Source organism: Callithrix jacchus, chromosome 7 (assembly GCF_049354715.1).
Source record: "Callithrix jacchus isolate 240 chromosome 7, calJac240_pri, whole genome shotgun sequence".
NCBI lineage: Eukaryota > Metazoa > Chordata > Mammalia > Primates > Cebidae > Callithrix > Callithrix jacchus.
Genome location: NC_133508.1, coordinates 58,568,609 through 58,595,787, shown reverse-complemented (window position 1 = coordinate 58,595,787; position 27,179 = coordinate 58,568,609). Strand labels below are relative to the sequence as shown.

Sequence of the window (27,179 nt, the reverse complement as noted above, 5' to 3'; positions counted from 1 at the left end):
GGCATACCTGCCTCAGGGCCTTTGCACTCACGGGCCCCTCTCCTGGAGTGCCTCCCCGCACCACAATGCATGGCCAGCTTCCTCAGGTCATCAGGTTGTAGCTCACACATCACCTCCACAGACCACACTGTCCTGACCGCCTCTCCATCTAAATTAACACTCTCTCCTTGTCACTCAATCACATCACAAATGTATCTTCCCAGCACTCTCAAATTATTTTGCTTATTCATTTCTTGTTGTATGTATTGTCCACTGCCCTGCACTAAAATTAGGTTCCATGAGTATCTTGTTTACCTCTGAACCCCTATGTCATAGCACAGTGCCTGGCACAAGGCAGGCACACGGGAAATAATGAAAGACTAGGGGCTGGGCGCGGTGGCTCAAGCCTGTAATCCCAGCACTTTGGGAGGCTGAGGCGGGTGGATCATGAGGTCAAGAGATTGAGACCATCCTGGTCAACATGGTGAAACCCCGTCTCTACTACAAATACAAAAAATTATCTGGGCATGGTGGCTCACACCTGTAATCCCAGCTACTAAGGAGGCTGAGGCAGGAGAATTGCCAGAACCTAGGAGGCGGAGGTTGCGGTGAGCCAAGATTGCGCCATTGCACTCCAGCCTGGGTAACAAGAGTGAAACTCTGTCTCAAAAAAAAAATCATATTTTAAAGAGGGGTCTCAAATTGTTTCTGCATCAGGACCCACAAAGCGTGGCCCTTGAAGAGCTCCCAGCCTGGTAGGGGCTTCAGATTAAACAAACAAACAAAAAAACAAATCAATAAATAAATTGCAACCCTAACTATAACAGGAATATGACATACCTCAGGAGGTCAGGAAAAACTTCCCTGAGGAGATTTTTGAGTTGGGCCGGGAAGGATGCATATGAGTTTCTGTGCCAAACTGTGCTAAATGCACTCCAAGCAGAGGACCCAGTGTGTGTCATGGTCACAGAGGAACAGGCTGGTATGGCTAAATCCTGCTTCACGGAAAAGTGATGGAAATGACAACAATATTAACAATAATAGGTCAGGTGAGCCAAGATTGCGCCACTGCACTCCAACCTGGGCAGCAGAGGGCAACTCTCAAAAACAAAACAAGCCGGGCGCGGAGGCTCACGCCTGTAATCCCAGCACTTTGGGAGGTCGAGGCGGGTGGATCACGAGGTCAGGAGATCAAGACCATTCTGGCCAACATGGTGAAATCCCGTCTCTATAAAAAAATTAAAATATAAAAAGAAAAAACAAAACAATAATACTAACTTCCTGGCCCCTTGCTTAGCCTCTGCAGAAATACCTTTCATGACTAGGGACAAACACCTTGTACATCCTTTCATATTCCTAGAGACTACTACTTTTTAAATTTTATTTATTTATTCTTTGAGATTGGGGTCTCACTCTGTCAACTAGGCTGTAGTGTTGTGCTGCAATCTTAGCTCACTGCAAACTCGGCCTCCCAAGCCGAGTTTGATCCTCCTACTCAACTGATCCTCCCACCTCAGCCTCCCAAGTAGCTGGAATTACAGGCATGTGCCACCTCACTCGGCCAGAGACTACTTCTTGAGTGATTACAGTGTGCCAGGCACTGGCTTTAAGTTTGTCACATGCTCTATCATACACAATCTTCACAATATGTCAATATGTCACAATGACCCTGCAAAGGGCATTTTTTTTTTTTTTTTTTGAGACAGAGTCTTGCTCTGTCCCCAGGATGGAATGTCGTGGTAAGATCTCTGTTCACTGTAACTTCTGCCTCCCAGGTTCAAGCGATTCTCCTGCCTCAGCCTCCAAGTACCTGGGACTCTAGGCACACACCACAACACCTGGCTAATTTTTGTATTTTTAGTAGAGACAGGGTTTCATCATGTTTGCCAGGATGGTCTCGATCTCTTGACCTCCTGATCTGCCCGTCTGGGCCTCCCAAAGTGCTGGGATTACAGGTATGAGCCAATGCTCCTGGCCAAAGAGGGCATGATTTTAGATGCCTCATTTAAGTGATGAGAAATCTGAGTTAAGGGGGTAGAGTCTTTCCCTGAGCCACACTTCCCAGCTGTATGAACCTTAGGCAAGTGACCCGATCACTCTGTGCCTCAGTTTTTTTATCTACAAAATGGAGACAAGATTGAAGTATCGTATTGGGACGATTAAAACACAATAAAAGGCCGGGCATGGTGGCTCAAGCCTGTAATCCCAGCACTTTGGGAGGCCGAGGCGGGTGGATCACGAGGTCAAAAGATGGAGACCATCCTGGTCATCATGGTGAAACTCCGTTTCTACTAAAAATACGAAAAATTACCTGGGCGTGGTGGTACACGCCTGTAGTTCCAGCTACCCAGGAGGCTGAGGCAGGAGAATTGCCTGAACCCAGGAGGCGGAGGTTGCAGTGAGCCGAGATCCCACCATTGCATTCCAGCCTGGGTAACAAGAGCGAAACTCCAACTAAAAAAAAAAAAAATGTCAGGGGACAAAATAAACAAAATTTCTGGGCCAGACATGGTGGCTCATGCCTATAATCCTAGCACTTTGGAAGGGCTATTCAGGAGGACTGCTTAAACCCCGGAGTTCAGGGCTGCAGTGAGCTATGATCGCACCACTGCACTCCAGCCTGCTTGACAGAACGAGACCTTGAAAAAAAATAAAATTGTTCTAATGTTGTGGAACTTACATTCCAGTGGAGGAGAAATGAGTAAGATGTTTACATATTGAATATTGATAAATGCTGAGGAGAAAAACATAAAGCATGGTTGGCAGGCGTGTCAGAGGGGTGTTGACGTTGTGATAGGATAGCCAGGGAAAATCACACTGAGGGATCTTTTGAGTAGAGATCTGGAAGAATCGAGGGAAGCAGTCATGCAGTTGTTTGGAGAAAGAACATTCTAAGCAGGGGAAATAGCAAGTGCAAAGGCCCTGAGGCAGGAACATGCCTGACACGAGCAATACCTGAGAAATGAAGGCGGAGATGCAAAGAGTGATAAGAGATGAGTCAGATTAAAAAAAAAAGAGATGAGTCAGATAATATGGAGCCCTACAGGTCATTGTAAAGACTTTGGCTTTTTCAGCTAGGTGCCGTGGCTCTCACCTGTAATCCCAGCACTTTGGGAGGCTGAGGCAGGTAGATCACCTGAGGTCAGGAGTTTGAGACCAGCCTGGTCAACACGGTGAATCCCATCTCTGCTAAAAATACAAAAATTAGCTGTGCATGTTTGTACATGCCTATAGTCCCAGATACTCAGGAGGCTGAGGCAGGAGAATCCCTTGAACCAGGGAGGTGGAGGTTGCAATGAGCCAAGATCGCACCACTGCACTCCAATCTGGGCAAGGAGTGAGACTCCATCTCAAAAAACAAAAGTTATCCAGGTGTGGTGGTGTGCGCCTGTAGTCCCAGCTACTCGGGAGGCTGAGGCATAAGAATCGCTTGAACCTGGGAGGCAGAGATTGCAGTGAACTGAGATGGTGCCACTACACTCCAGCCTGGGCAACACAGCAAGACTATCTCAAAAAAAAAACAACTGGCTTTTTCTCCAACTGAGATGAGGCCCACTGGGCAAGGCCAGATGCTGCAGGACCAGATAGGAGACTATTTGAATAAGAATCTAGAGGTGATGATGGCTTGGACCAAGGTAGTAAGAAGTGGTCAGATTCTGGATATACTTTGAAGGCATAGCCAATAGGATTTGCTGACGGGTTGGACTTGGGGCGTGCAGGAAAGAGAGGCACCAAGGATGGCAGCCAGGGTTTCAACTTAGGCATCTGGAAGGGTGGAACTGCATAACTGAGATGGGGAGCAGGCTTGGGGAGGATGAGGAGCTCGGTTTTGGACACATTCAGACTGAGACGCCTGCCAGACATCACGGTGAGAGAGAAAGGACGATGGCAGTTGGATCTGCAAGTCTGGAGTTCGGGGTCAGGGGAGCGTGGATTGGGGATATAATTTTGGGAGTGCTCTACACATAGATGAGACGTAACACCACAGGCGTGAGCAGAGGGAGGGACTTGGCCCTCTCTGAACCCATCTCCTACGGAAGCTGGTCCCCGTGGTTCTGGAGCAAAATGCCCCCTAGAGGGCAGTCAAAGCAAATCAAAGAATGGGAACACAGCCAGGCATCCCAGAAACAGTGACCTGACGGCTGCACGACACCTGCCAGTTTAGAGGCAGGGGAGGATGGCAGCTCCACCAAGACGCCAAGCTCTCAGCATAGCAGGACTGAGGCCTCGGTCTCTTCACTCGATGTTTTAGTCACTGTAGACAACTGGCCTGCCTGCCCGACACACCCTTATCATTCTATAGAACAGGACCTCAAGGCAGGTATGGTGACTCAGCCTGTAATCCCAACACTTTGGGAGGCCAAGGTGGGTGGATCACACGAAGCTAGGAGTTCAAGACCAGCTTGACCAACATGACAAAACCCCATCTCTACAAAAAATACAAAAATCAGCCCAGCATGGCGTCACACATTTGTAATCCCAGTTGCTCAGGAAGCTGAGGCACAAGAATCACTGAGATCATACCACTGCCCTCCACCCTGGGCAAGAGAGTGAGACTCTGTCTCAAAAAAAAAAAAAAGCCAAGCATGGTGGCTCACACCTGTAATCCCAGCACTTTGGGAGGCCAAGATCAGCGGATCACAAGGTCAGGAGATCAAGACTATCCTGGTCAACATGGTGAAACCCTATCTCTACTAAAATACAAAAAAAAAAAAAAAAAAATTAGCCAGGCATGGTGGTGCATGCCTGTAATCTCAGCTACTCAAGAGGCTGAGGCAGGAGAATCCCTTGAATCCAGGAGGCAGAGGTTACAGTGAGCCAATCGCGCCACTGCATTCCAGCCTGGCGACAGAGTGAGACTCCGTCAAAAAAGAGAGAGAGAGAGACAGACAGACAGAGAATAGGATCTCAAGCAAGATGGGTTCATCTCTAAGGGGATGGGTTCATCTCTAAGGGGCTTAGATATGGGCTGACGTTTGTGCATTGAGGATATCACATTACATGTCACATTCTTTGATGCAACATTACATTTGGGCACGGCAGCTCATGCCTGTAATCCCAACACTTGGGAGGCCCGGCAGATCACCTGAGGTCAGGAGTTTCAGCAAAACCCCCCGTCTCTACCAAAAATACAAAAATTACCTGGGCATGGTGGCAGGTGACTGTAATCCAAGCTACTTGGGAGGCTGAGGCAAGAGAATTGCTTGAACCCAGGAGGCGGCGGTTGCAGTGATCCAAGACCACACCATTGCACTCCAGCCTGGGCAACAAGAGTGAAACACCATCTCCTCAAAACAAAACAAAAAACAAAAAAAAAATCATTACATTTGATAAGCTACTAGTAAATAGCTATTAATTGACACCAATTCCAAGCCTGCTGTTTTGAATACTCTCACTCAAGGAAAGCTATGAGGTAAGTAAAATTATCACCATTTAGATGTAGATGATGAAACAAAAGTCCAGAGAGATGAGCTACTCCTTCCAGATAGCCCAGGAAATGGGAGGCAGGGCTAGGACCACCCACTTCCCTGTGGCGCCAGGCCAGGCCCATGCCTTTTCTATTATGTCATCTCACTTTGACCTTGAGTGCTCAAGAGCCTGGCCCTGCACTCAGAGCTGGGGGAGTGATAAAAGACAAGCTCCTGGCTTTAAGCAGCACTTAGCAGACAAGCAAAACAAAAGTATTCAGCATTATAAGAGCCAGGGCTGGCCGGGAGTGGTGGCTCACCCCTGTAATCCCAGCACTTTGGGAGACTGAGGTGGATGGATCACTTGAGGTCAGGAGTTCGAGACCATCCTGACCAACAAGGGGAACCCTTATCTCCACTAAAAATACAAAAAATTATCTGGGCATGGTGGCAGGTGCCTGTAATCCCAGCTACCAGGGAGGCCAAGGCAGGCGAATCACTTGAACCTGGGAGGCGGAGTTTGCAGTGAGCCGAGATCGCGCCATTGCACTATAGCCTGGGTGACAGAGCAAGACTCAATTCCTTTTTTTTTTTTTTTTTTTTTTGAATAGGAGTTTTGCTCTTGTTACCCGGGCTGGAGTGCAATAGTGCGATCTCGGCTCACCACAACCTCCGCCTCCTGGATTCAGGCAATTCTCCCGCCTCAGCCTCCTGAGTAGCTGGGATTACAGGCACGCGCCACCATGCCCAGCTAATTTTTTGTATTTTTAGTAGAGACGGAGTTTCAACATGTTGACCAGGATGGTCTCAATCTCTTGACCTCGTGATCCACCTGCCTCGGCCTCCCAAAGTGCTGGGATTACAGGCATGAGCCACCGCACCCAGCCTGACTCCATTCCAAAAAAAAAAAAAAAGAGCCAAGGCTGTGGCATAGAGGCGGGAGAATCCCAGCTTCTCTGGAGGAGAGAAACCAGAAAATAATGAACAAAATACAATTGATAAATAATATTAGGCCAGCCGTGGTGGCTCACGCCTGTAATCTCAGCACTTTGGGAGGTGGAGGAGGGCAAATCACAAGGTCAGGAGTTCGAGATCAACCTAGCCAACATAGTGAAACCCCATGTCTACTAAAAATACAAAAATTAGCCACTCATGGTGGTGTGCTCCTGTAGTCCCAGCTACTTGGGAGGCTGAGGCAGGAGAATCACTTGAACCTGGGAGGCGGAGGTTGCAGTGAGCTGAGATCACATCATTGTACTCCAGCCTGGGCAACAGAGTGAAACTCTGCCTCAAAAATAAATAAATAAATAATATTGATATTAATAATGACAATGATTATCAATATTGAGTACTTACTATTTGGCAAAGATTGTTTTCATGTATTGGCATATATATATATATATTTTTTTTTGAAAAGGAATCTGTCTCTGTTGCCTGGGCTGGTGTGGAGTGCTACGATCTCACCTCACTGCAATCTCCACCTTCCAGTTTCAAGCAGTTCTCCTGCCTCAGCTTCCCAAGTAGCTGGGATTACAAGCATGTGCACAATGCCCAGCTAATTTGTTTTTTGGATTTTTAGTAGAGACGGGCTTTTACTATGTTGGCCAGCTATTTATATATATTTTTGAGACAGGGTCTTGCCCTGTTGCTTAAACTACAATGCCATGGCGTGATCCCAGCTCACTGTAGCCTCTACTTCCTGGGTTCAGTGATCCTCCCACCTCAGCCTCTCAAGTAGCTAGGGCTACAGGCATGCGCCACCATGACCGGCTAATGTTTTCTGTATTTTTTATAGAGATGAGGTTTCACCATGTTGTCCAGGCTGATCTTGAACTCCTGGGCTCAAGCAGTCCTCCTGATTTGGCCTCCCAAAATGCTGGGATTACAGGCTTTAGGCACCTCTCCCGGCCAGCTTATTTAAGCTAATTTATTCTTCACAGTAGTGCCATGAAGTAGGTACTATTATCATCTCCATTTTGCACAGGAAGAAACAGAGGCACAAAGATGTTAAGCACAGAAATATTATGTAAGTAGAAAGTGGGGAAGAACAGTGTTCCAGGCAGAAGGAGGAGCACACACAAAGCCTCGAAGCCGGGGAGAGCCTGGCTTTGTCGGATTCTACACAGCAACCAAAGAAAGTGCCTTCTTCTGGCCACACTAGGCTCACATCCCACACAGGCCAATCAAGTGTTTAGGTTCAGCTCCCAGTGGAAGGGACAGAGCCAGGATTTGAACTCAGAAGCTGTCTGACTTCCAAATCCATGACAACCAAGTCACGAAAGTTTTCTCAATATTGAGTCATGCGGGGATACATTTCTTCCCTTTCTGTTACCATATATTTTTGGTTTTGGTGTTTTTTGAGACAGTCTCACTCTGTAACCCAGGCTGGAGTGCAGTGGCAGGATCTCAGCTCACTGCAGCCCCCGCCTCCCAGGTTCAAGCTATTCTCCCGCCTGAGCCTCCAGAGTAGCTGTGATTACAGGCATGCGCCACCATGCTTGGCTATTTTTGTATTTTTAGTAGAGATTGGGTTTCACCATGTTAGTTAGGCTGGTCTCAAACTCCTAACCTCAAATGATCTACCCTTCTCGGCTTCCCAAAGTGCTGGGATTACAGGCGAGAGCAGGAATTATAATTGGATTATGAGCATGAATCATAATTCAAGGATGAAATAGGCCGGAATACACATGAGGCAACCCTGGTATTTTGACACTGTCAACACATGAGGTGGCTCTCACCGGGATGCAGGCAGCCCTCAGCAATTGGAAGCCTAGCCTGCTACGGCCAGGCTAGGCCACAGTTCAAGCAACTCTTGTGCCTCAGTCTCCTAAGTATCTGGGACTACAGGCGCACACCACCATGCACATCCAGCTAATTTTTGTATTCTTGGTTGAGACAGGGTTTTGCCATGTTGGCCAGTCTGGTCTCCAACTCCTGGCCTCAAGTGATTCGTCTCGGCTTCCCAAAGTGCCAGTAGTACAAGTGTGAGCCACCTGTGCCCCGCCCATCTTCTTAATTTTATTTATTTTTTTTTTTGAGACAGAGTTTCGCTGTTGTTACCCAGACTGGAGTGCAATGGCACAATCTCGGCTCACTGCAACCTCTGCCTTCTGGGTTCAGGCAACTCTTCTGCCTCAGCCTCCTGAGTAGCTGGGATTACATGCCCAGCTAATTTTTGTATTTTTAGCAGATACGGGGTTTCACCATGTTGACCAGGATGGTCTCGATCTCTTGACCTCATGATCCACCTGTCTTGGCCTCCCAAAGTGCTGGGATTACAGGCGTGAGCCACCACTCCCGGCCCTGTTTTTTTTTTTTTTTTGTCAGATATAATTACTTAAGATAAAGTCATACTGGTTTGAGTATGTTTCTAAATCCAATGACAGGTGTCTTTATATGACAAGGAAGACATTAAAGTTATGTTGCTGCAGGCCAGGCAGGGTGGCTCACACCTGTAATCCTAGCACTTTAGGAGGCCGAGGCGGGTGGATCCCTGGAGGTCAGCAGTTTGAGACTAGCCTGGTCAACATGGTGAAACTCCGTCTCTACAAAAAAATACAAAAATTGGCCAGGCATGGTGGCAGATGCCTGTAATCTTAGCTTGAGGCTGAAGCTCAAAAATTACTTGAATCTAGGCTGGGTGTGGTGACTCACACCTGTAATCCCAGCACCTTGGGAGGCCGAGATGGGTGGATCACCTGAGGTCAGGAGTTCGAGACCAAACTGGCCAACATGGTAACACCCCATCTCTAAAAAAAGAAAAAGAAAAAGAATTACTTGAATCTGAGAAGCAGAGGTTGTAGTGAGCCGAGATCACACCACTGCACTCCAGCCAGGGCAACAGATCAGGACCTCGACTCAAAAAAAAAAAAAAAAAAAAAAAGGAAAAAGAAAAGAAAGAAAGAAAAAGGCCGGGCCCGGTGGCACGTGCCTGTAGTCCCAGCTACTCAGGAGGCTGCGGTGGGATCATCGCTTGAGCGATGTTCTGGGTGTCCGCACTAAGTTCAGCGTCAATATGGTGACCTCCTGGGAGTGGGGAACCACCAGGTTGCCAAGCGAGGGGTGAACTGGCCCAGGTTGGAAACAGAGCAGGTCAAAACTCCTGTGCTGATCAGTAGTGGGATCATACCTGTGAATAGCACTGCACTCCAGCCTGGGCAACATAGCAAGACCCCGTCTCTAAAAAAAAAAAGAAAGAAAGTTATGTTGCAAAAAAAAAAAGAAAGTAAGGGTTCCAGGAGATGTAGGGGCTGGCAAAGTCGAGAAAAACCCTCTGCAGAACTTTCAAAGGGTGCATGGCCCTACGGAAACATTCATGCTGCACTTCTAGCCTCCAGAGCTGTGAAAAGATGAACTCCTGGAGGTGTTTTTGTGTTGTTATAATTAATGATTTATTGTCACCCAGATGGCAATTGGATTTATAGTCTTTATAGTTTATATTTTTTTGTAAATTTTTTTAAAAAGACAAGGTTTTTCTTTTTTTTTGAGGTAGAGTTTCGCTGTTGTTACCCAGGCTGGAGTGCAATGGTGAGATCTCGGCTCACCGCAACCTCTGCCTCCTGGGTTCAAGCAATTCTCCTGCCTCAGCCTCCCAAGTAGCTGGGATTACAGGCACGTGCCACCATGCCCAGCTAATTTTTTGTATTTTTAGTAGAGATGGGGTTCCACCATGTTGACCAGGATGGTCTCGATCTCTTTTTTTTTTTTTTTTTTTTACAGTCCAGAAGTCTTTTATTTTTTTTAACACCTATTATGCCATGAATTCATAGGGAATAGGTTCCAGCAGCTCAGGCTCCTTCCCATTGGTTCTCACAAAGTGTGCTTCTCTGGGTGGAGCAGGCTGTCGCTTCAGTTGGACCCAGGTACCTTTCTCTTTGGCTTCCTTCTTTTTCTGATCATTTTCCTTCACATGTTTTAGGAAGCTATCTCGGCTCTTAGAGTGCTTGATGTGCTCAATACGCACATTAATTCTCTTGGCAAGAATCTTGCCCTTAACTTGTTTGTTTACAATAATGCCAACAGTGTGCTGGGTAACATTGTAGACTCTTCCAGTTTTGCCGTGATAACATTTGTGGGCATTCCTTTTCGAACAGTACCCATTCCCTTGATGTCTACAATATCACCTTTCTTATAGATTCGCATATGTGTGGCCAAAGGAACAACTCCATGTTTTCTAAAAGGCCTAGAGAACATGTATCGAGTGCCTCTCCTCTTTCCCTTTGTGTTCGTCATTTTGGCGAATTACTGGAAGATGGCGGTTCCAGCCAAAAAAAAGCGGTCTCGATCTCTTGACCTCATGATCCACCCGCCTCGGCCTCTCAAAGTGCTGGGATTACAGGCTCGAGCCACCGTGCCCGGCCTAGGTCACGTTTTGATAATGAAGCTGATGCTCCTCCAGGGTGGAGGCTTTGGTATGGGAATGTGAACCTACCATATCTGAGACAGGTCTTAGTCAATTCAGGAAATTTATTTTGCCAAGGTTAAGAATGCACGTGTGGTAGCCTTCGGCGGTCCTGATGACATGTGCCCTAGGTGGTCAAGGTACAGTTTGCTTTTATACATTTTAGGGAGCCATACAGATAAGATTTACATTGGTTTGATTTGGAAGGGTAGGACAACTTGAAGAGGGGGCTTCCAGGTCATAGGTAGATTTAAACATATTCTGGGCCAGCCTCGGTGGCTCATGCCTGTAATTCCAGCACTTTGGGAGGCTGAGGTGGGTGGATCACCTGTGGTTAGGAGTTCGAGACCAGACTGGTCAACATGGTGAAACCCCATCTCTACTAAAAATGCAAAAATTAGCTGGACCTGGTGGTGGGCACCTGTAATCCCAGCTACTTGGGAGGCTGAGGCAGGAGAATCACTCGAACCTGGGAGATGGAGGTTGCAGTGAGCTGAGATCGTGCCACTGCACTCCAGCCTGGGTGACAGAGTAAGACTCCATCTCAAAAAGAAAAACAAAACAAGCTGGGCATGGTGGCTCACGCCTATAATCCCAGCACTTTGGGAGGCTGAGGTGGGTAGATCACGAGGTCAAGAGATTGAGACCATCCTGGGTCAACATGGTGAAACCCCATCTCTACTAAAAATATAAAAATTAGCTGGGCATGGCGGCACATGCCTGTAGTCCCAGCTACTCGGGAGGCTGATACAGGAGAGTTGCTTGAATCCAGGAGGTGGAGGTTGCGGTGAGCCAAGATCTCGCCATTGCACTCCAGCCTGGGCAACAAGAGTGAAACTCCGTCTCAAAAAAAAAAAAAAAAAAAAATTTTAGAGTGCCCTGGCCAAGGAGGAAGTCCATTCAGATGGTTATGGGGGGTCTTTGAATTTTATTTTTGGCTTATGCTAATGAGGAAAGTTTCCTAGGGTTGATCTGTAAGTTGCTGGGGTCTGTCAGAAGCTCATTCCGACAGCAAGGTGACTGCATTCTACACAGGCTGCAGGGCAGGAGGCTGTTAAACAGGCTGGTTGCTCAAGTTGATTAAATCCTATCATTTCTGGGTCCCATCTGTTTACACTTTGAATAAAATCTAAATTCTTTTAGTTAGAAATAAGTTCTCAGTGCCACAGAGGAAGACCAGCACTCTGAAGAAAAGTTTCTCAGCAAGGCAAAGTTTACTTCTGCAGAAGGGTGCTACTTGCACCTGTAGCAGTCACAAGAGCACACTGAACAAAGGAGAGAAGGAGTTTTTATTCCTAATGCAGTTCCTGTTTCTGTTGAAAATCAACAATCATGAGAACCTCCTGTACCTCCTACTTACCATCCTCCTTACCTAACTTGCTTGTTCTGCTTCTGTAAATTCTGCTTCAGCTAGGCTCCTCCTCCCCTACCTTAAGCAAGGTATAAAAAAAATCCAGGCCAGGCGCGGTGGCTTGCGCCTATAATCCCAGCACTTTGGGAGGCTGAGGCAGGTGGATCACGAGGTCAACAGATTGAGACCATCCTGGTCAACAAGGTGAAACCCTGTCTCTACTAAAAATACAAAAAAAATTAGGTGGGCATGGTGATTCGTGTCTGTAGTCCCAGCTACTCGGGAGGCTGAGGCAGGAGAATTGCTTGAACCCAGAAGGCAGAGGTTGCAGTGAGCCGAGATCGTGCCATTGCACTCCAGCCTGGGTAACAACACTGAAACTCCGTCTCAAAAAAAAAAAAAAAAAAAAAGAAGCCATTACAGATATATGTTTGTTCTACTGGGAAGGGGGACGGGGTGTGTGCTCTGGAATGCGTATGTGCATCATGGATGTGTGTGCTCCAGTGCTGTACGTGGGACGGGTGTGTACACGGTGGTGTCCAGGTGTCATTCTGAGTTTGTGCTTGTGTATCATTGTCCTGCGGTGAGCCGGCCTATGCAAACCACCACCAAAGCCTGAGGGACCTGAGAGGACAAAGAAAGGCTGACAACTCCGGCTTCTTGGAAAGAAAATGGGGACTGCAAACAGAAGTGAGGTCTCGAGCAACATGGTGCTTCCCTGTACCTGTCTCCAGAAAATGTCCTGTCTTTCTTTTCTTTTCTTTTTTTTTTTTTTGAGACAGAGTTTCACCCTTGTTGCCCAGGTTGGAGTGTAATTGCGTGATCTCGGCTCACTGCAACCTCCACCTCCTGGGTTCAAGTGATTCTCCTGCCTCAGCCTCCTGAGTAGCTGGGATTATAGGCATGCACCACCACGCCCAGCTAATTTTGTATTTTTAGTAGAGATGGGGCTTCATGATGTTGCCCAGGCTGGTCTCAAACTCCTGACTTCAGGTGATCTGCCTGCCTCAGCCTCCCAAAGTGCTGGGATTATAGGCATGAGCCACAGCACCAGCAAAAAATACCCTTGCTATAACAAGCTTTTAGGGTAAAGACATGTGCAGTTGGTCACACCTCTGACATTCTGAAGCTCTTGACCGCCAGGGAGTCCAGATTAGCATTTTTATGAAGAATTATCCATGCTACGGTCATTGTCTTAAGAACTTGCTGCAGAATTTAAGAACTTGCTGGCCAGGCATGGTGACTTATACCTATAATCCCAGCACTTTGGGAGACTAAGGTGGAAGGATTGCTTGAATCCAGCCAGGGTGACACAGTAACACTCTGTACATGCAAAAAAATTTTTAACTAGTCAGGTGTGCTGGTGTGCATCTATATTCCCCTCTACTTGGGAGGCTAAGGCGAGAGGATCACTTGAGTCTAGGGGCCAAGGCTACAGTGATTGGGCCACTGCATTCCAGCCGGGTGACAGAGTGGGACCTTATCTTAAAAAAATAAAATAAAATTGCTGTAAAATACTGTGGTATGCAGGAATCCATTGGTCATCTTGGCAGTTTCATTTCACGATGCTGTCACTCTTGCCCTGCAACAGGCTATTCGCCTACAAGCCTGCTCTGGTGCTACAGAGAAGTGCATGTGAGTAGTCCTTACCTGTGCACACTAGATGTTCTCTGGGTACACGCATGGAAGATGCATGGGCAGCATTCTCACCTTAGATGGAGCAGCTCTGATGATTTCACTCTGAGCTCCCTAGTGGGAGCGGGTGCCAGTTGTCCATGAACATCCCCTGTTCTGGCTTCCTTCTCCCGGTCTCACTGCCTCGCTCCCCTACACGTCTTTCTTGGGATCTCCTCCCATGTAGATTACCTGCACTCAAATCCTGCCTCAGTCTTCTCCAGGGAGATGAAGGAGGCAGCCCGCCAGGTGTGGGGCAGGAGGAAGTGGGCAACACACTGAGGTTGGCAAAGTGCAAAGACGGCAAAAGCCTCAGTCCACGGTGACACTGTTAGGCAAACAGGAGTATAAGAGAGTCAGGGTGACACCGTTTTAAAATTAACTGTGGCCAGGTGTGGCGGCTCACGCCTGTAATCCCACCACTTTGGGAGGCCGAGGTGGGCAGGTCACCTGAGGTCAGGAAGTTGAGGCCAGCCTGGCCAACATGAAGAAACCACGTCTCTACTAAAAATACAAAAATTAGTTGGGTGTGGTGGTGGGAGCCTATAATTCCAGCTACTCGGTAAGCTTCAGCTGGTGAATCGCTTAAACTTGGGAGGCAGAGTTTGCAGTGAGCTGAGATCGTGCCTCTGCACTCCAGCTCGTGTGACGAAGTGACACTCCGTCTCAAGAAATAAAATAAAATAAAATAATAAAATCAACTGCATCTTCAAACTAGCAAGACACATTCCTTGCCAGTCACGACTCATGGTCACGGGATGCTTCTGGCTAAGGAAGCGGTTTAGTAATGCCTGCAAGGGCAAACCCTTAGGATGGCAGGATGTTTAGATGTGGTGACACCACAAAACAATATCTGCTTTTAAGGTATAGTCATGCTTTGATGTATTCCCACACTAAAATACCATGGATAATTTTCTTTAAATCAATGAAGCACTAAATTTTCTTTAAAAAATAATTATTGTATTTATGGCTAGGCACTGTGGCTCATGCTGTAATCCCAGCATTTTGGGAGGCTGAGGCAGATGGATCATCGAGGCCAGGAGTTCAAGACCAGCCTGGCCAACATGGTGAAATCCCATCTCTAATAAAAATACAAAAAATTAGCTGAGCTTGGTGGCGCATGCCTGTAGTCCCTCGGGTGGCTGAGGTGGGAGAATCGCTTGAATCCGGGATGCAGAGGTTGCAGTGAGCTGAGATTGTACCACTGCCCTCCAACCTGCACAGGAGAAAGGGCCCTGTCTCAAAAAAAAAAAATCATATTTTAAATTTATATATATATATATATTTTTTTTTTTTTTTTTTGAGATGAAGTCACTCTGTTGCCCAGGCTGGAGTGCAGTAGCACAATCTTGGCTCACTGCAACCTCAGCCTCCCAAGTAGCTGGGACTACAGGCACATGCCACCACGCCTGGCTATTTTTTTTTTTTTTTTTTTTTTTAAGATGGGGTTTTACCATGATGGCCAGGCTGGTCTTGAACTCCTGACCTCAGGCGATCCACTTACCTCAGCCTCCCAAAGTGCTAGGATTACAGGCGTGAGCCACCGCGCCCGGCTATTTTTTTAAAAATATTTTTAGTAGAGATGGGGTTTCACTGTGTTAGCCAGGATGGTCTCAATCTCCTGACCTCGTGTGTTTTTATTTTTATTTACTTATTTATTTTGTTGTTTTTAATTCAGTCTCCGTAGAGACTGTCAAAAATTGCCAATGCTGACTATTTTTCAAGGCATCATGGTGGGGTATTGGGAAAAGTTTTCAATTAGCAATAATCATGCCTCGGATAAACCTCATTGGCTATGATACTGCCACTGCTCAAGGCTTGTTTTTATTTTTTATTTTCTTTTTCTAGACCGTCTCGCTTTTGCCATTGCATTCCAGCCTGGGTGACAGACCGAGACTCTGCTGAAAAAATTAATTAATTAACTAATTCATTTAATTAAATTTAAAAATCAACTGATAAAAAACAGGGCCCAGGACAAAGTCTAGAAAAACTCCAGCATTTGGAAAACCAGTATAGGAAGAGGCACCAAAGAAGATTGAGAGTTACGGAGGCAGGAGGCAGATGAAAGTCGAGGCAGATAGGGGTGGGTCTCTGGTAAAACCCCACCTCCAAGCCAAAGCCAGTCTAAAGGCTGAAAGCCAAGCTCTAAGTGAAATCCACGGAGCAGATTGAGAACCTGTCTTCCCGTTTGGCAAGCTTTCCTGATTGATCTCTACCCTTCACCTATTTCACATATACCTACCCTTCCCTAATTAGTTTTATACTGTCATGCCTACCTTTGACTGGTGCCTTTAACTTTTTTTGCATACTCACAAACCAATCAGCATGCACTCACCTATTCTGAACCCATAAAAGCCCTGTACTCAGCCACACTGGGGGAGAAACCACCCAACTCCAAGCAGTTGACTACCCTCTCGTCCCCTCTCCACTAAAAGCTGTTTTATCACTCAATAAAATTATTCTCCATCCTTCTCATGTTTCACTTATCAGTGTAACCTCATTCTTCTTGGATGTGGGACAAGAGCTTGAAAACCACCAAACACAGGTTGGAGCAAGTGGGCTGGAGTTAGTCCTGTGCAAAAGGCTGAGCACAAGCCCTGGGTGGTCTGGTGACCAAATGGGTGGGGCAACTCCTGAGGCAGGCCCAAGGCCAAGCAAGGTCCAGGCAGGGACATCACCAGTCAGAGGTCTCTGACTGGCAAAAGTGGCTGAGAAAAATTCTGTCAGAAGGAGCAGCCGCTGAAGGAGGTAGAGAATCAAGAGGGACATTTCAAGATGGCAGGAATGGTCATCTGTGCTGTTGACTGCAGAGAGCTGAGGCCAGAGAGAAGACCACTGAATCTGGTTAACATGGAAGTCATAGTAACTTTGATAAAGGAACTGTAGGGGAGTGACAAGGTCGTACGCCAGACTAGAGTTGGTTGAGTTCATAGCAGATGAGGAAGTGTAAAGAGTGTAGACCTGTGCCATCTACTTGGGTAGCCACTTGCCATATGTGGCTATTGAGCACTTGAAACGTGACTCCCATGAACTGAGCTGTAAGTGCAAAATACACACCAGAGTTCCAAAGCTTAGTGTTGAAAAATATAGAATATCTCATTCATCTTTTTATAATATTGAAAAGATTACCTGTGTAAATGTAAATGTTCTGAATATACTAAAGATTTTTTTCTTTCTTTTTTTTTTTTTTTTTGAGCTAGGGTCTCACTCTGTCACCCAGGCTGGAGTGCAGTGGTGCGATCTCAGCTCACTGCAACCTGTCTCCCAGGCTCAAGTGATCCTCCCACTTCACTCTCCCGAGTAGCTGGGACCATAAGTGCACGCCACCACAACCAAGTAACTTTTGTATTTCTTGTAGAGAGACAGTGTTTTGCCATGTTGCCTTGAACATTTCACCATGCTGGTCTTGAACTCCTGGGCTTAAGCAATCCAACTGCCTTGGCCTCTCAAAGTGCTAGGATTATAGGCATGAGCCACCACACGCAGCCACGTTAAAGATATTAAATTAATTTCACTTGTTTCTTTGGACTTTTTAAAAAGTAGTTAACTAGGAAAATAAAAATTGGCTGGTTTGCTTGAGCCCAGAGTTTAAGACCAGCCTGGGCAACAAGATGAAACTTCTCTACTAAAAAAAAAAAATACAGGCCGGGTGTGGTGGCTCACGCCTATAATCCCAGCACTTTGGGAGGCCGAGATAGGTGGATCATGAGGTCAAGACATCAAGACCATCCTGGTCAACATGGTGAAACCCCGTCTCTACTAAAAATACAAAAATTAGCTGGTCATGGTGGCACATGCCTGTTGTCCCAGCTACTCGGGAGGCTAAGGCAGGAGAATTGCTTGAACCCAGGAGACAGAGGTTGCGGTGAGCCGAGATCGCGCCATTGTACTCCAGCCTGGGTAACAAGAGTAAAACTCCGTCTCAAAAAAAAAAAATACAAAAATTAGTTGGGCATGGTGGTGTATGCTTGTAGTCCCAGCTATTCAGGAGGCTGGGGTGGGAGGATCACCCAAGCCTGAAGAGACTGAGGCTGCAGTGAGTCTCAAACTTCTAGGCTCAAGCAACCCTCCTGCCTCAGCCTAGGTGACACTGTGAAAAAAACTGGCTAGATGTGGTGGCTCATGCCTGTAATCTTAGTACTTTGAGAAACCAAAGCGTGAAGGTCGCTTGATCCCAAGAGTTAGAGACCAGCCTGGGCAATATAGAGAGATCTCATCTCTGCAAAAAAATTTAAAAACTAGCCATGTGTGGTGGCACATGCCTGTAGTCTCAGCTACTGGAAAGGCTGAAGTGGCCTTGAGCCTGGGAGGTGGAGTTTTGCAGTAAGCTGATATCATACCACTGTACTCCAGCCTGGGTGAGAGATTGAGACTGTCTCAAAAAAACAAAAAAGCCCAGGCACAGTGGCTCACACCTGTAATCCCAGCACTTTGGGAGCTGAGGCAGGTGGATCATGAGGTCAGCGGTTCAAGACTAACCCCTGGTGAACACGAGTGAAACCCTGTCTCTACTAAAATTACAAAAATTAGCCAGGTGTGCTAGCACACACCTGTAATCTCAGGTACTCAGGAGGCTGAGGCAGAGAATTGCTTGAACCTAGGAGGTGGAGACCACAGTGAGCCAAGATTGTGCCATTGCACCCCTGCCTGGGTGATAGAGCAAGACTCCATCAAAAAAAAGAATAAAGAAAGAAGGAAAGAGAGGCCAGGCGCGGTGGCTCAAGCCTGTAATCCCAGCACTTTGGGAGGCCGAGGCGGGTGGATCACGAGGTCAAGAGATCAAGACCATCCTGGTCAACATGGTGAAACCCCATCTCTACTAAAAATACAAAAAATTAGCTGGGCATGGTGGCACGTGCCTGTAATCCCAGTTACTCAGGAGGCTGAGGCAGGAGAATTGCCTGAACCCAGGAGGCGGAGGTTGCGGTGAGCCGAGATCGCGCCATTGCACTTCAGCCTGGGTAACAAGAGTGCAAACTCCGTCTCAAAAAAAAAAAAAAAAAAAAAAGAAAGAAAAAGAAAATTTAAAAATTACTAGATATGTGGTTAATATTTCTATTGAAAAATGCTGGGATAGATAATTCTTTGAGTAAATTTACCATAAAGGGGTGGAGCACGGTGACTCATACCTGTTATCCTAGCACTTTGGGAGGCTAAGTCAGGTAGATCACTTGAACCCAGGAGTTTGAGACCAGCCTGGGCAATGTGGCGAAATCCTATGTCTACTAAAAATACCCAACCTGAGATGGGAGGATCATCCAAGCTTGCAGAGGTTGAGCCTGCAGTGAGATGTGATTGTGCCATTACATTCTAACCTGGGTGAGAGTAAGACTCCGTCCAAAAAAATAAATAGGCCAGACGCAGTGGATCATGCCTGTAATCCCAGCACTTTGGGAGGCTGAGGCGGGTGAATCACAAGGTCAGGGATACAAGACTAGCCTGGAGAACATAGGTGAAACCCTGTCTCTACTAAAATTACAAAAATTAGCCAGGTGTGGTGGCACAGACCTGTATACCCAGCTACTAGGGAGGCTGAGGCAGAGAAATGCTTGAACCCAGGAAGCAGAGGTTGCAGTGGGCGGGGATGGCACCACTGCCCTCCAGCCTGGGTGACAGAGCAAGACTCCGTCTCAAAAAGTTAATAAAAAATGAAGACCAATATGGAGAAACCCCAGTTCTACTAAAAATACAAAATTAGCTGGGCATGGTGGTGCATGCCTGTAATCCCAGCTACTCAGGAGGCTGAGGCAGGAGAATCGCTTGAACCCTGGAGGTGGAGGTTGCAGTGAGCCAGTGCACTCCACCCTGAACAACAAGAATGTAACTCCATCGCAAAAAAAAAAGGCCATGCGAGGTGGCTCATGCCTGTAATCCCAGCACTTTGGGAGGCCAAGGCAGATGGATCATGAAGTCAGGAGTTTAAGACTAGCCTGACCAACATGGTAAAACCCTGTCTCTACCAAAAAAAAAAACACAAAAATTAGCTCTCTGGCTCCTGCCTCCAAGATGACAAAGAAAAGAAGACACAACGGTGGTGCCAAAAAGGGCCATGGCCACGTGCAGCCCACTTGCTGCACAAACTGTGTCCGGTGCATGCCCAAGGACAAGGCCATCAGGAAATTCATCATTCGAAATATAGTGGAGGCCACAGCAGCCGGGAACATTTCTGAAGCGAGCGTCTTCGATGCCTATGTGCTTCCCAAGCTCTGTGTGAAGCTACATTACTGTGTGAGTTGTGCAATTCGCAGCAAAGTAGTCAGGAATGGATCTGGTGAAGCCCGCAATGACCGAACACCCACCCTGATTTAGACCTATGGGTGCTGCCCCATAACCCCACCAAAACCCATGTAAAGAGTCCTTAAAAGACTGAAGACAACGATTCTCTGGAGAAAATAAAATGTAAAGTGTACTTAAAAAAAAAAAAAATTAGCCAGGCATGGTGGCATGCCCCTGTAATCCCAGCTACTCAGGAGGCTGAAGCAGGAGAATCAGCTTGAACTCGAGAGGCAGAGGTTACAGTGAGCCAAGATCATGCCACTGCACTACATCCTGGGCAACGTTTTTTTGAGATGTCATCTCAAAAAAAAGAATAAAATAAATAAAAATGGGCCACACACAGTGGCTCGCGCCTGTAATCGCCAACAGTTTGGGAGGCTGAGGCAGGAGGATCACCTGAGGTCAGGAGTTCAAGACCAGCCTGGCTAACATGGCAAAGTCCCATCTCTACTAAACACACAAAAATTAGCCAGGCATGGTGGTACATGCCTGTAATCCCTGCACTTTGGGAGGCTGAGGTGGGCAGATCACCTGAGGTCAGGAGTTCAAGACCAGCCTGGCCAACATGGTGAAACCCCACTTCTACTAAAAATACAAAAATTAGCTGGGCATAGTGGCACACACCTGTGCTCGGAAGGCTGAGGCAGGAGAATTGCTTGAACCTGGGAGGCGGAGATTGCAGTGAGCGGAGATGGTGCCACTGCACTCCAGCCTGGGCAACAGAGCAAGACCCCACCTCAAAAAAAAAAAGAAAAAAAGGGCCAGGCTCAGCGGCTCACGCTTATAATCCCAACACTTTGGGAGGCCGACGTGGGCAGATCAGGAGGTCAGGAGTTTGAGACCAGCCTCCTGACCAACATGGTGACATCCTATCTCTAATAATTTTAAAAAAAGAGAGAGAGATTGGATTTTTCTCTGTTGCCCCACACTGGAGTGCAGTGGTAAAACCATTGCTTGGGCCAGGCATGGTGGCTCATGCCTGTAATCCCAGCACTTTGGGAGGTCGAGGCGGATGGATCACGAGGTCAAGAGATCAGGCCATTCTGCTCAACGCGGTGAAACCACGTCTTTACTAAAAATACAAAAATTAGCTGGGCATGGTGGCGCGTGCCTGTAATCCCAGCTATTCAGGAGGCTGAGGCAGGAGAATTGCCTGAACGCAGGAGGCAGAGGTTGCGGTGAGCCGAGATTGCGCCGAGCCGAGATTGCGCCATTGCACTCCAGTCTGGGTAACAAGAGCGAAACTCCATCTCAAAAAAAAACCATTGCTCACTGCAGCCTCAAACTTCTCATGGGGTTTCTCCATGTTCAGGCTCAAGCAACGCTCCTGCCTCAGGCTTCTGAGTATCTAGGACTACAGGCACACGCCACTTCACCTGGGGAGTTTCGCTCTTGTTACCCAGGCTGGAGTGCAATGGCACGTGATCTCGGCTCACCGCAACCTCCGCCTCCTGGGTTCAGGCAATTCTCCTGCCTCAGCCTCCTGAGTAGCTGGGATTACAGGCATTTGCCACCATGCCCAGATAATTTTTTTGTATTTCTAGTAGAGATGGGGTTTCACCATGTTGACCAGAATGGTCTCGATCCCTTGACCTTGTGATCCACCCACCTCGCCCTCCCAAAGTGCTGGGATTACAGGCTTGAGCCACAGCGCCCGGCCCGCAGCTTGGTTTTATACATTTTTAGGGAGACATGCGACATCAGTCAAATATCTTTAAGATATACATTGGTAGGCGCCGGGTGCAGTGGCTCACACCTGTAATCCCAGCACTTTGGGAGGCCAAGGCGGGCGGGTCACGAGGTTAGGAGTTTGAGATCAGCCTGCCCAACATGGTGAAACCTCGTCTCTAGTAAAATACAAATTTAGGCCGGGCGCGGTGGCTCACGCCTGTAATCCCAGCACTTTGGGAGGCCGAGGCGGGTGGATCACGAGGTCAAGAGATTGAGACCATCCTGGTCAACATGGTGAAACCCCGTCTCTACTAAAAATACAAAAAATTACCTGGGCACGGTGGCGCGTGCCTATAATCCTAGCTACTCAGGAGGCTGAGGCAGGAGAATTGCCTGAACTCAGGAGACGGAGGTTGCGGTGAGCTGCGCCATTGCACTCCAGCCTGGGTAACGAGTGAAACTCCATCTCAAAAAAAAAAAAATATATATATATATAAATTTACTCGGTGTAGTGGCACATGCCTGTAGCCCCAGCCACTTGGGAGGCTGAGGCAGGAGAATCGCTTGAACCCAGGAGGCAGAGATTACGGTGAGCCAGGATCGCACCATTGCACACTAGCCTGGGCAACAAGAGCAAAACTCCATCTCAAAAAAAAAAAAAAAAAAAATCCAGAAAGGCAGAGATGTACAAGTGAGGGAGGGTGCAGGGGGTGCTTCCAGGTTATAGGGAAACTTTAAATGTTTCTGATTGGCAACTGGTTAAAAGAGTTATTATCAATAGAAAGAAATGTCTGATTTATAAGAGGTTGTGGAGCCAAAGTTTTATCATGCAGATGAAGCCTCCAGGTAGCAGGCTTCAAAGAAAATAGATTGTAAATGTTGTTTTTTTTTTGAGACGGAGTTTCGCTCTTGTTACCCAGGCTGGAATGCAATGGTGCGATCTCGGCTCACCGCAACCTCCGCCTCCTGGGTTCAGGCAATTCTCCTGCCTCAGCCTCCCGAGTAGCTGGGATTACAGGCACGCGCCACCATGCCCAGCTAATTTTTTGTATTTTTGGGAGAGACGGGGTTTCACCATGTTGACCAGGATGGTCTTAATCTCTTAACCTCGTGATCCAGATCCACCCACCTCGGCCTTCCAAAGTGCTGGGATTACAGGCTTGAGCCACCGTGCCCGGCCCATTTTGTTTTTTTAAGACAGAGTCTTGCTCTGTTGCCCAGGCTGGAGACAGAGGCATATCCTATGCTGCCACACCCAGCTAATTTTTTAATGTGTTTTTAGTGGAGGTGGATTTTCACTATGTTGGCCAGGCTGCTCTTGAACTCCTGACCTCAAGTGATCTGTAGATCACTCTACAAAAATACAGAAGTCAGCTGGATGTGGTGGCATGCCTCAGCCTCCCAAAGTGCTGGGAGTACTGGGATTACTGAGCCACTGTGCCTGGCCTCTACATATATATATATATTTTAGAGACGGTCGGGGTCTCACTATGTTGCCCAGGCTGGAGTGCAGTGGCTCTTCACAGGTGTGATCCCACTACTGAGCAGCAGAGGAGTTTTGACCTTCTCTGTTTCTGACCTGGGCTGGTTCAACCCTCCTTAGGCAACCTGGTGGCCCCTGTTCCCAGGAGGTCACCATATTGATGCCGGACTTAGTATGGACACCCAATCCGCATAGCACATTACAGCCCAGAACTCCTGGGCTCAAGCGATCCTCCCATCTCAGTTTCCCGAGTAGCTGGGACTACAGGCACGCACCACCGCAGCCGGCCTCTACATATATTTTGAAAGCACAGCTGACAGGTTTTGCAGGACTGGATGGAGATGTAAGGGAAAGAGAGAAGTCTGCCTGCAAGATTTTTGAGACAGGGTCTCCCTCTGTTGCCTAGGCTGACACCTACTGAAAAGATTACTGTCTTTTGGATGGAAGGACATGTGAGGAGAGGGGAGGTTGGGGTAGAATAGGAATACATTTGGCCCTGTAAAATGTGAGATATCTATTGCACACTGGAGATGCCAAGGAAACAGCAGGATATATAAATCTGGCATTTAGAAGTTAGGCCAGGTCTGGAGATGTGAGTTTGGGTATCATCCACACACAGCAGGAGGAGATGAGATCACCCAAGGAGTAAACAGAGTTAAAGGGAGGTCCAAAGGACTGAACCCGAGGTAACCCAAGTTTCCATGTTAGAGAGAGGAGAAAGAAGCTGCAAAGGACACTGAAAGGCATGGCCAGTAGTAATGAGAAAACCAGGCATCTTGTGAGTTAAGAAAGTTAAGAAAGTGTTTAGCCGGGCGCGATGGCTCAAGCCTGTAATCCCAGCACTTTGGGAGGCCGAGGCAGGTGGATCACGAGGTCAAGAGATTGAGACCATCCTGGTCAACACGGTGAAACCCCTTGTCTACTAAAAATACAAAAAAATTAGCTGGGCATGGTAGTGTGCCTGTAGTCCCAGCTCACTCAGGAGGCTGAGGCAGGAGAATTGCCTGAACCCAGGAGGCAGAGGTTGTAGTCCAGCCCGGGTAACAAGAGCGAAACTCTGTCTCAAAAAAAAAAAAGAAAGTGTTGTTTTTTTCCTTTTGGGATGGAGTCTCACACTGTCGCCCAAGCTGGAATGCAATGGCACAATCTTGGCTTGCTGCAACCTCTGCCTCCCAGGTTCAGGCGATTCTCCTGCCTTAGCATCCTGAGTAGCTGGGATTGCAGGCGCCCATCACCACACCCAGCTGATTTTTATATTTTTAGTAGAGACAGAGTTTGATTATGTTGGCCAGGCTGGCCTCAAACTCCTGACCTCATGATCTGCCTGCCTCAGCCTCCCAAAGTGCTGGGATTACAGGCATGAGTCACCTGTAATCAGGTGCCCAGTCAGAAGAAAGTGTTTCTAAGAGGTAAAGTGAATAACTGGATCAATTGCTGCTAACAGGCTTAGTAAAATTAGAGTATGAGTTTACTATTGCATTTATTTATTTATTTATTTATTTATTTATTTATTTATTTATTTATTTTGAGATGGAGTTTCACTATTGTTACCCAGACTGGAGTGTAATGGCACGATCTCGGCTCACCGCAACCTCCGCCTTCTGGGTTCAAGCAATTCTCCTGCCTCAGCCTCCCGAGTAGCTGGGACTACAGGCGCGCACCACCATGCCCAGCTAATTTTTGTATTTTTAGTAGAGACGGGGTTTCACCTTGTTGACCAGGATGGTCTTGATCTCTTGACCTCGTGATCCACCCGCCTCGGCCTCCCAAGGTGCTGAGATTATAGGCATGAGCCACCGCGCCCGGCCTACTATTGCATTTAATAATGTGGCGGCCACTGACAATCTTCATATGAGCAGTTTGGTGGGTGATAGAGGCAAGATCCTGATTTGGAAGGTTTAAGTAGGAATAGGAGGAGAACTGGCGAAGAGTACAGAAAATGCTTTCCAGAAGTTTTGCTATAAAGGGAAAAAGAGAAATGGGACAGTAGCTGGAGGGGGATGTGGGAGTCAAGAGAGGGTTTGTTAAACTTAAGCGAAGTTACAGAAAATTAGCACATTTGGGTTTTGTTTGTTTTTGAGACAGGGTCTCCCTCTGTTGCCCAGGCTGGAGTACAGTGGCTTGAGCTCAGCTCACTGCAGCCTTGACCTCCTGGGCTCAAGCAATCCTTCTACTTCAGCCTTCTGAGTAGCTGGGACCACAGGTGCATAGCACCACAGCTGGCTAATTTTTGTATTTTTGTGGAGACAGGGTTTCACCATGTTGCCAAGCTGGTCTTGAAATCCAGAATGCAAGCAATCTGCCTGCCTTGGCCTCTCAAAATTCTGGAATTTTTTTTACAGGCCTGAGCCACCATGTGTGGCCAAGTTATAGCATATTTGAATGCTATAATTCAAATGAATTCAATAGAGACTGAAAAACTCATGATGCAGAAGCAACATATATCCTCAAGATTCAGACTCATGTCTGATTTCCTGACATGGATGTCCCTAACACAGCAAAATGCAGTATGTTCAAAACTGAAATCACCTTCCTTTTTTTTTTGAGACAGAATTTCGCTCTTGTTACCCAGGCTACAGTGAATAGAGTGCAATGACATGATCTTGGCTCATAGTCTTGGCTCACTACAACCTCTGCCTCCTGGGGCCAAATGATGCTCCAGCCTCACTCTCCCGAGTAGCTGGGATTACAGGCATGCACCACCATGCCTGGCTAATTTGGTACCTTTTTTTTTTTGAGACGGAGTTTCGCTCTTGTTACCCAGGCTGGAGTGCAATGGCGTGATCTCGGCTCACCACAACCTCCGCCTCCTGGGTTCAGGCAATTCTTCTGCCTCAGCCTCCCAAGTAGCTGGGATTACAGGCACGCACCACCATGCCCAGCTAATTTTTTGTATCTTTAGTAGAGACGGGGATTCACCATGTTGACCTGGATAGTCTCGATCTCTTGACCTTGTGATCCACCCGCCTCGGCCTCCCAAAGTGCTGGGATTACAGGCTTGAGCCACCGCACCCAGCTAATTTAGTATCTTTAATAGAGATGGGGTTTCTCCATGCTGGTCAGCCTGGTCTTGAACTCCCAACCTCAGGTGATCTGCCCACCTGAGCTTCCCAAAATGCTGGGATTATAGACGTGAGCCACTGCGCACAGCGGAAATCATCTTCCTTCTAAATCTGCTCATTCTTCTGCAGTTTCTATCACATTTGTTAGAAATTCTATGTAATTACCCAATTTAGAAAACTGCCAAATAGTAGTGTCTTCTTTTTTTTTTCTTTTATTATTATTATTTTATTATATATTTTTTTAAAGATGGGGTTTCACCATGTTGGTCAGGCTGGTCTTGAACTCCCGACCTCAGGTGATCCACATGCCTTGGCCTCCAAAGTGCTTGGATTACAGGCGTGAGCCACCACGCCCGGCCTTAGTAGTGTCTTCATGGTGAATGACAGTTACAATTTCATCATGTGCTAAGTGAGGATGACACAGTGAGCTGTGGGTATTGTGGAAAGGGGTGTGACCCAGACTTGCAGGTCACATATCAGAAAGGTGAGGAGATTTTGGTCAGGTCAGATCATCAAGCTGTAGCAAGTTTATGTTCTCAATATCTTTTAGGTTTATTTGCTCATTTTGTCCAAGGCGTTATGAATCAGAGCGACTCTATCTTGAATAGGGGTTGGGTAAAATAAGGCTGAGACTGACTGGGCTGTATTCCCAGGAGGTTAAGGCATTCTTAGACACAGGCCATAAAGACCTTGCTGATAAAACAGGATACAGTAAAGAAGCTGGCCAAAACCTACCAAAACCAAGATGGCTAAGAGAGGGACCTCTGGTCCTGGTTGTCCTCACTGCCCATTATATGCTAATTATAATACATTAGCATGCTAAAAGACATGACCACCAGTGCCATGACAGTTTACAAATGCTATGACAATGTCA

The 27,179-nt window shown here is 47.2% G+C and overlaps 1 non-coding gene across 1 annotated transcript; it reads right to left on the bottom strand.

The window, feature by feature from the left end:
* Nucleotides 1–15,491: 15,491 nt before the first annotated feature.
* Nucleotides 15,492–15,632, bottom strand: LOC118143277 (U4 spliceosomal RNA). The gene has a single exon (XR_004727513.1). It is a non-coding gene; the product is annotated as a U4 spliceosomal RNA (small nuclear RNA).
* Nucleotides 15,633–27,179: the final 11,547 nt, after the last annotated feature.